This window comes from Salvelinus sp. IW2-2015, linkage group LG14 (assembly GCF_002910315.2).
Source record: "Salvelinus sp. IW2-2015 linkage group LG14, ASM291031v2, whole genome shotgun sequence".
Lineage (NCBI taxonomy): Eukaryota > Metazoa > Chordata > Actinopteri > Salmoniformes > Salmonidae > Salvelinus > Salvelinus sp. IW2-2015.
Genome location: NC_036854.1, coordinates 25612882 through 25621348, shown reverse-complemented (window position 1 = coordinate 25621348; position 8467 = coordinate 25612882). Strand labels below are relative to the sequence as shown.

The window sequence follows — 8467 nt, the reverse complement described above, 5'->3', positions numbered from 1 at the left end:
GTGGGGGCCACAGTGTCTCGCGGGTCCCCCTTATTTTTAGCAGCCCTCCTCTTGACAGCGAAGAGAAAACATTGACGTTAAACAGTTAGTTTCCTGCAATTCTACACATTTAATGGCGTAAACTGAATTCCATCAAACTTTATTTAAACATCAATGGGAATTGTTTATACTAGGTAACGTTGTGCGTGTGTAAATACATGACGTTAATACATGAATCTACCGTATATCTTCATTCAAGAAAAAAACATTTTACTTTTTTTTTTTTTTTTTTACTACAGAAAGTGCATAAATGCAGGAAACTATTAAAGTTAGAAGAATCCCATGGCCATGGCAACGCACAGCAGACTTGACCCAGGCAAGGCAGCTGAACTGAGGCTTTTCGTTCAGTCATACGAGCCCTGGGGCCAGGGTAGCAGAGGATGGTTCATCCTCTCAACATTAGCCCCATTGTGAGCGCCGAGCGCCTGGGTGACCTGGGTGACCGTGCTAAATGCAGTGTTGTTGTTTTTCATTTTAACATATTATATTTCATTATATCTCCCCTAATCAGATGTCTCAATATTGCTGACATGGTTGCTTCCCCACGTATAGGCTGTCATCGTTTCTTTATCTCGTTCACTGTGCTACACATTTTATAGTGTATTGCAGAATGAACGCAGAATGCTTTGCTGGAGAATCATGATGACTTATAGTTCAAACTTTTATATGAAACAACGTGTTGAAAACTCTGTGTGAATGAACACAGACATTGAAATTGTTTGTCTGTGCAAGAATGAAAGTTAACATTTTATGACGAAAAAGATGTGCATATATTTCTAGGCATCACCTTGACTCCAATATTTATTTTATTTTATTTAACCTTTATTTAACTAGGCAAGCCAGTTTTAAGAACAAATTATTATTTACAATGAAGGCCTAAAATAACCTAATTGGCTGACATCTCTGGATTTCAACTGAAAACATTTTAGGCCATAACACCGCACCCATGCATTAATAACGGGATTATCATACTGTCCTCATGTCACGGTTAACCCGGCCCTCTTGGGTTTTTTCCCGTCTGCGCATGCCCAGTATGTTCTGCGTGTGACCATAGGGCCAGAAGTTCTCTTTCTCCGCCGCTGTTCGGCCTGCACATGAGCGGATCATCTGAGAGCCGCAGTCGCTGATGTCGCCGATACAGAGGGTCTCATGGAGCTTGTCAAAGCGACAGTGTTTTTATTGTCTTTTCCTTCACAATGCACTTTAGGATTTCAATAAGATGTATGTGTGTTTTGAGATAGTGACTTTTCTTCTCGCGTTCAACTTCTACGATTTGGTTCTTACTCAGGGTAAGTCTCCTGTTGGGTTTTCTTATTTCGCTTAACGTTACATACAGTAATTGGCCTGTGTGTACTTGTCCAGTATGTAAGTCCATTGTTGTGCTCTTAGGGGTTGTAATTGTTTCAAAACATCCAAGTTATATATAATGGTAAAGTTCGCTTAACCGAGAACAAATAATTGTAGGGGACGCAAGTATTCAGTGCGCTGAGTTTTTACTTTTTATTCTCTCCTACAGTGTAGCCTACAGTCCGCATCTTGCAATATGAGCGACCAACAACCGTTGTACAGATTTATCAACAGAATAGACCATACTTTGTGTTTTCTAACGGTAGCCTACTTTGTATTGGGATAGTGTTTACTCTTATTTTGGAGGAAAATACAGTAAGTCACTTTCCATATAGGTTTCCATTGTGAATTTGATATCCGTCATATTTCTCCACATTGTATCACGCAAATGGGGAGGGTCCCTTTACCCGTGATGGACTTAACCAGCCCATAGCGTGTAGCCTATACCGGTGATGGAGCTGTAACCAGCCCATAGCGTGTAGCCTATACCGGTGATGGAGCTGTAACCAGCCCATAGCGTGTAGCTATACCGGTGATGGAGCTGTAACCAGCCCATAGCGTGTAGCCTTACCGGTGATGGAGCTGTAACCAGCCCATAGCGTTAGGTAGCCTATACGGTGATGGAGCTGTAACCAGCCATAGCGTGGAGCCTATACCGGTGATGGAGCTGTACACAGCCCATAGCGTGTAGCCTATACCGTGATGGACTTAACCAGCCCATAGCGTGTAGCCTATACCGGTGATGGACTTAACCAGCCCATAGCGTGTAGCCTATACCGGTTAATGGAGCTGTAACCAGCCCATAGCGTTGTAGCATACCGGTGATGGAGCTGTAACCAGCCCATAGCGTGTAGCCTATACCGGTGATGGAGCTGTAACCAGCCCATAGCGTGTAGCCTATACCGGCCATGGAACTGTAACATAGTATGTTGTGTTCGTGACATAAAATCATTTAATACGTGTTACGTTGTTGCTCTTCGGTGAGAATAGCCTGTGTATGAGGCTACAGTAGATGAGTGCTCCTACATAGCTAGATAACGTTGATGTTAAATCTCAACGTTTTACTTGTTAGGTAATAATATGGCCAGCATTTGACAGACGAATCAAGTGTATGACAATGATGAGCTGCTGATCCTTCACACCAGGCAATTAGCAAATACAGAGGTGTACTTACACGTGTAATGGTGTTAGACATCTGCCCTTGACTTTGCTTAAGTCATTGAATAAGGCAATTGTATTGTTATTGTATGTATGTTGACATGTGTCACACTTTAACAATGTGTTAAAACCAGTTGGCGCACACACGTTTCAACATGTAGGCATACAGTAGGCGTACCCTTTAAAAGTTACTCCTCAATATTCATTTGGCCGACATCATTCAACTGATTACTCAATCGTTACGGATGGGGTTAGTTGGCAGCGGCAGCTATTAATTCGCATCTGGCGGTGTGGAGACTTTGATGTTGAGAAAATTGCTGTTTGTCCACATGCGCTCAGGATGTGGATTACTCCGCGTAAATATCGCTTTAAAGTTACTGACACAAGACATCTGTCAACGGTGTGCGTCGAAGATGAAAGAACATCGCTTAGAACTTCAGTTGGGACCAATGTTGTATGTAAAACCTAGATTTCTAATTGCTATGTATTGGCCAATGAAAGGTTTTGAAGCCGGTGGGCCATATTGGCACTCCCCAGAAGCAGTCGTCCAGAGGAATGCAATGTAATTCTACAGTATTTCAATTAAATGTTTCAAGGACAATGCATTTACTATTTAAGTATGTTTGGTTGTAGTGGGGACAGTAACACTGTTTCTTAAAAAAATATATGTTTCTATATATATTTTATGTTTAGGTCACATAATATAATTTAAAAGTATGCATTAAGGTGTCTGTAATAGAATAAACGTGGCAAAAACAAATGTAGACATCAATAAATTAATTTCTATAGCTTCCAAAATATTCTTAACACTGGTGGGGGAGTGCCAAGATGGAGGTGCGGAGGCTTCAAAACAGTGCCCCTGTCAGTCATCTAGTCTGTATATAAATCATGGTTTGGACCCATATTTGCAAGCTGGCATTATGAAGAGGACAAAGTCGCCTACACACTGGGCCTTTTTTTTTTCTAAAATGGGAATGATAGCGGCCTCGCACCTTGGGAACATCTGAGCACCTCATTTGATCCCTTCCAGACCACTACACTGCCTCAAGATAATGGTTTTCTCATTGTCCAACTCCCTCCGTTACGTCATGTAAAAAAAAAAAATGTCCCCGGTTAGCTGAAACTATCTCTCCCTTTCCCTTTTAGTTTATTTTCAAGCATCCGCTATTGAGACTAGTCATCCCTTTTTTTTTATCTGCAATCAATTTAACCTTTCAAGAGAACCAAAATGGAAATAAGTCCCAGACTTTATTGTGTATTTGCTAAGGTGGTATTGTAACTTCCGACTTCAACTGTAACTATTGTTATTACACCACCTTAAAATGAGCAACCTACATACCTGGCCACATTTTACAGGTTACTCTACTATAAAAGTCTTATTGCTGTAATCATAGCAAGCGTGCATGGTCAAAGCATAACGTGCAAAGGTTACAGTGCTTTGTGACATCTTCACAACAAAATATCGAACAGATCTCCAACCGCATTTAACACATGCGGCCGTGTACTTTAATGTATTCTCAACTGCAATCCAGGTCGTTGGTTCCGCTATTAGACGAGAGCGCGGCGATAACACATTGGACATTGTATTCCCATTTCAACTTTGTTGTGTCTTTAATTGGTTGAAAAGTGCAGTGATAACACATTTAGCATTACTACTAAAACATAGATTGTCCAGATGGAAGTGTCCATAGGAGGAGCAGCACAGGGGGGGGGTGAAAGGAGATGAACTATAATAACGAATGGAGCAACATGATGGGGTGTGGGGCCACAGTGTCTCGCGGTCCCCTTCTATTTTTAGCAGCCCTCCTCTTGACAGCGAAAGAGAAAACATTGACGTTTAAACAGATTAGTTTCCTGCAATTCTACACATTTAATGGCGTAAACTGAATTCCATCAAACTTTATTTAAACATCAATGGGAATTGTTATACATGGTAACGTTGTGCGTGTGAAATACAGACGTTAATACATGAATCTCACCGTATATCTTCATTCAAGAAAAAAACATTTTACTTTTTTTTTTTTTTTTTTTACTACAGAAAGTGCATAGAATGCAGGAAACTATTAACAGTTAGAAGAATCCCATGGCCATGGCAACGCACAGCAGACTTGACCCAGGCTAAGGCAGCGAACTGAGGCTTTTCGTTCAGATCATACGAGCCCTGGGGCCAGGTAGCAGAGGAATGGTTCATCTCTCAACATTAGCCCATTGTGAGCGCCGAGCGCCTGGGTGACCTGGGTGAAGCCGTGCTAAATGCAGTGTTGTTGTTTTTCATTTTAACATAATTATATTTCATTATATCTCCCCTAATCAGATGTCCTCAATATGCTGACATGGTTGCTTCCCCACGTATAGGCTGTCATCGTTTCTTTATCTCGTTCACTGTGCTACACATTTATAGTGTATTGCAGAATGAACGCAGAATGCTTGCTGGAGAATCATGATGACTTATAGTTCAAACTTTGTATATGAAACAACGTGTTGAAAACTCTGTGTGAATGAACACAGACTTGAAATTGTTTGTCTGTGCAAGAATGAAAGTAACATTTATGACGAAAAAGATGTGCCATATATTTCTAGGCATCACCTTGACTCCGATATTTATTTATTTTATTTAACCTTTATTTAACTAGGCAAGCCAGTTTTAAGAACAAATATTATTTACAATGAGGCCTAAAATAACCTAATTGGCTGAATCTCTGGATTCAACTGAAAACATTTTAGGCCATAACACCGCACCCATGCATTAATAACGGGATATTATCCATACTGTCCTCATGTCACGGTTAACCCGGCCCTCTTGGGTTTTTTCCCGTCTGCGCATGCCCAGTATCTCTGCGTGTGACCATAGGCCAGAAGTTCTCTTTCTCCGCCGCTGTTCGGCCTGCACATGAGCGGATCATCTGAGAGCCGCCAGTCGCTGATGTCGCCGATACAGAGGGTCTCATGGAGCTTGTCAAAGACGACAGTGTTTTTATTGTCTTTTCCTTCACAATGCACTTTAGGATTTCAATAAAGATGTATGTGTGTTTTGAGATGAGTGAACTTTTCTTCTCGCGTTCAACTTCTTACGATTTGGTTCTACTTCAGGGTAAGTCTCCTGTTGGGTTTCTTTTCGCTTAACGTTACATACAGTAATGGCCTGTGTACTTGTCCAGTATGTAAGTTCCATTGTTGTGCTCTTAGGGGTTGTAATTGTTTCAAAACATCCAAGTTATAATATAATGGTAAAGTTCGCTTAACCGAGAACAAATAATTGTAGGGACGCAGTAGTTTCAGTGCGCTGAGTTTTTACTTTTATTCTCTCCTTACAGTGTAGCCTACAGTCCGCATCTTGCAATAGAGCGACCAACAACCGTGTACAGATATCATTATCAAAGATAGACCATACTTTGTTTCTAACGTAGTTTTTTTTTTTTTTTTTTTTTTTATTTTTTTTTTTTTTTTTTTTTTTTTTCTGCGGGGTTTTGTGGTTCCCCTGAGCACCTACTTGTATTGGGATAGTGTTTACTCTTATTTTGGAGGAAAAACAGTAAGTCACTACTCCATATAGGTTCCATTAGTAATTGAATCCGTCAATTTCTCCACATGTATCACGCAAATGGGAGGGTCCCTTACCCGTGATGGACTTAACCAGCCATAGGTGAGCCTATACCGGTGATGAGCTGTAACCAGCCCATAGCGTAGCCATGACGGTGATGGAGCGTAACCAGCCCATAGCGTGTAGCCTATACCGTGATGGAGCTGTAAACCAGCCCTGCTGTAGCCTATACGCGTGATGAGCTGAACCAGCCCATAGCGTGAGCCTATAACCGTGATGGAGCTGTAACCAGCCCATAGCGTGTTAGCCTATACCGGTGATGGACTTAACCAGCCCATAGCGTGTAGCCTATACGGTGATGGACTTAACCAGCCATAGGTGTAGCCTATACCGTAAGGACTGTAACCAGCCCATAGCGTGTAGCCTATACCGGTGATGGAGCTGTAACCAGCCCATAGCGTGTAGGCCTATACCGGTGATGGAGCTGTAACCAGCCCATCGTGTAGCTAACCGGTGATGGAGCTGTAACCAGCCATGTACGGTGTAGCCTATACCGGCCATGGAACTTTAACATAGTATGTGTGTTCGTGACATAAAATCATTTAATACGTGTTACGTTGTTGCTCTTCGGTGAGAATAGCCTGTGTATAGGCTACAGTAGATGAGTGCTCCACATAGCTAGATAACGTTGATGTTAAATCTCAACGTTTTACTTGTTAGGTAATAATATGGCCAGCATTGACAGACGAATCAAGTGTATGACAATGATGAGCTGCTGATCCTTCACACCAGGCAATTAGCAAATACAGAGGTGTACTTACACGTGTAATGGTGTTAGACATCTGCCCTGACTTTGCTTAAGTCATTGAATAAGGCAATTGTATGTTATGTATGTATGTTGACATGTGTCACACTTTAACAATGTGTTAAAACCAGTTGGCGCACACACGTTTCAACATGTAGGCATACAGTAGGCGTACCCTTTAAAAGTTACTCCTCAATATTCATTTGGCGAACATCATTCAACTGATTACTCAATCGTTACGGATGGGTTAGTTGCAGCGGCAGCTATTAATTCGCATCTGGCGTGTGGAGACTTTGATGTTGAGAAAATTGCTGTTTGTCCACATGCGCTCAGGATGTGGATTACTCCGCGTAAATATCGCTTTAAAGTTACTGACACAAGACATCTGTCAACGGTGTGCGTCGAAGATGAAAGAACATCGCTTAGTAGAACTTCAGTTTGGACCAATGTTGTATGTAAAACCTAGATTTCTAATTGCTATGTATTGGCCAATGAAAGGTTTTGAAGCCGGTGGCCATATTGGCACTCCCCAGAAGCAGTCGTCCAGAGGAATGCAATGTAATTCTACAGTATTTCAATTAAATTTTCAAGGACAATGCATTTACTATTAAGTATGTTTGGTTGTAGTGGGACAGTAACACTGTTTCTTAAAAAATATATGTTTCTATTATATATTTTATGTTTAGGTCACATAATATAATTTAAAAGTATGCATTAAGGTGTCTGTAATAGAATAAACGTGCAAAAAACAAATTAGACATCAATAAATTAATTTCTATAGCTTCCAAAATATTCTTAACACTGGTGGGGGAGTGCCAAGATGGAGGTGCGGAGGCTTCAAAAACAGTGCCCTGTCAGTCATCTAGTGCTTATATAAATCATGGTTTTGACCCATATTTGCAAGCTGGCATTATGAAGAGACAAAGTCGCCTACACACTGGGCCTTTTTTTTTTCTAAAATGGGAATGATAGCGGCCTCGCACCTTGGGAACATCTGAGCACCTCATTGATCCTTCCAGACCACTACACTGCCTCAAGATAATGGTTTTCATGTCCAACTCCCTCCGTTACTCATGTAAAAAAAAAAAAAGTCCCCGTTAGCTGAAACTATCTCTCCCTTTCCCTTTTAGTTTATTTTCAAGCATCCGCTATTGACTAGTCATCCCTTTTTTTTTTATCTGCAACTCAATCAACCTTTCAGAGAACAAAATGGAAATAAGTCCCAGACCTTTATTGTGTTATCCTCTATGATTTAACAATGGAAATAAGTCCCAGACTTTATTGTGTTATCTCTATGATTTAACAATGGAACAAGTCCCAGACTTATGTGAGTTATCCTCCATGTTAATAATGGAAATAAGTCCAACATGGTTATCCCTGATTTAACATGAAATAGTCCAGACTTTTGTGTTATCTCCATTGATTTAACAATGGAAATAAGTCCCAAACTTTATGTGTGTTATCCTCCATGATTTACAATGGAAATAAGTCCCAAAACTGTATTGTGTGTTACTCCATGATTTAACAATGGAAATAAGTCCCAATTATTGTGTCGTTATCCTCCATGATTTACACAT

General features: G+C 40.8%; 1 pseudogene; it reads left to right on the top strand.

The window, feature by feature from the left end:
* Positions 1 to 1109: 1109 nt before the first annotated feature.
* LOC111972979 (reversion-inducing cysteine-rich protein with Kazal motifs-like) overlaps positions 1110 to 8467 on the top strand; it is a 133707-nt pseudogene continuing 126349 nt past the window's right edge.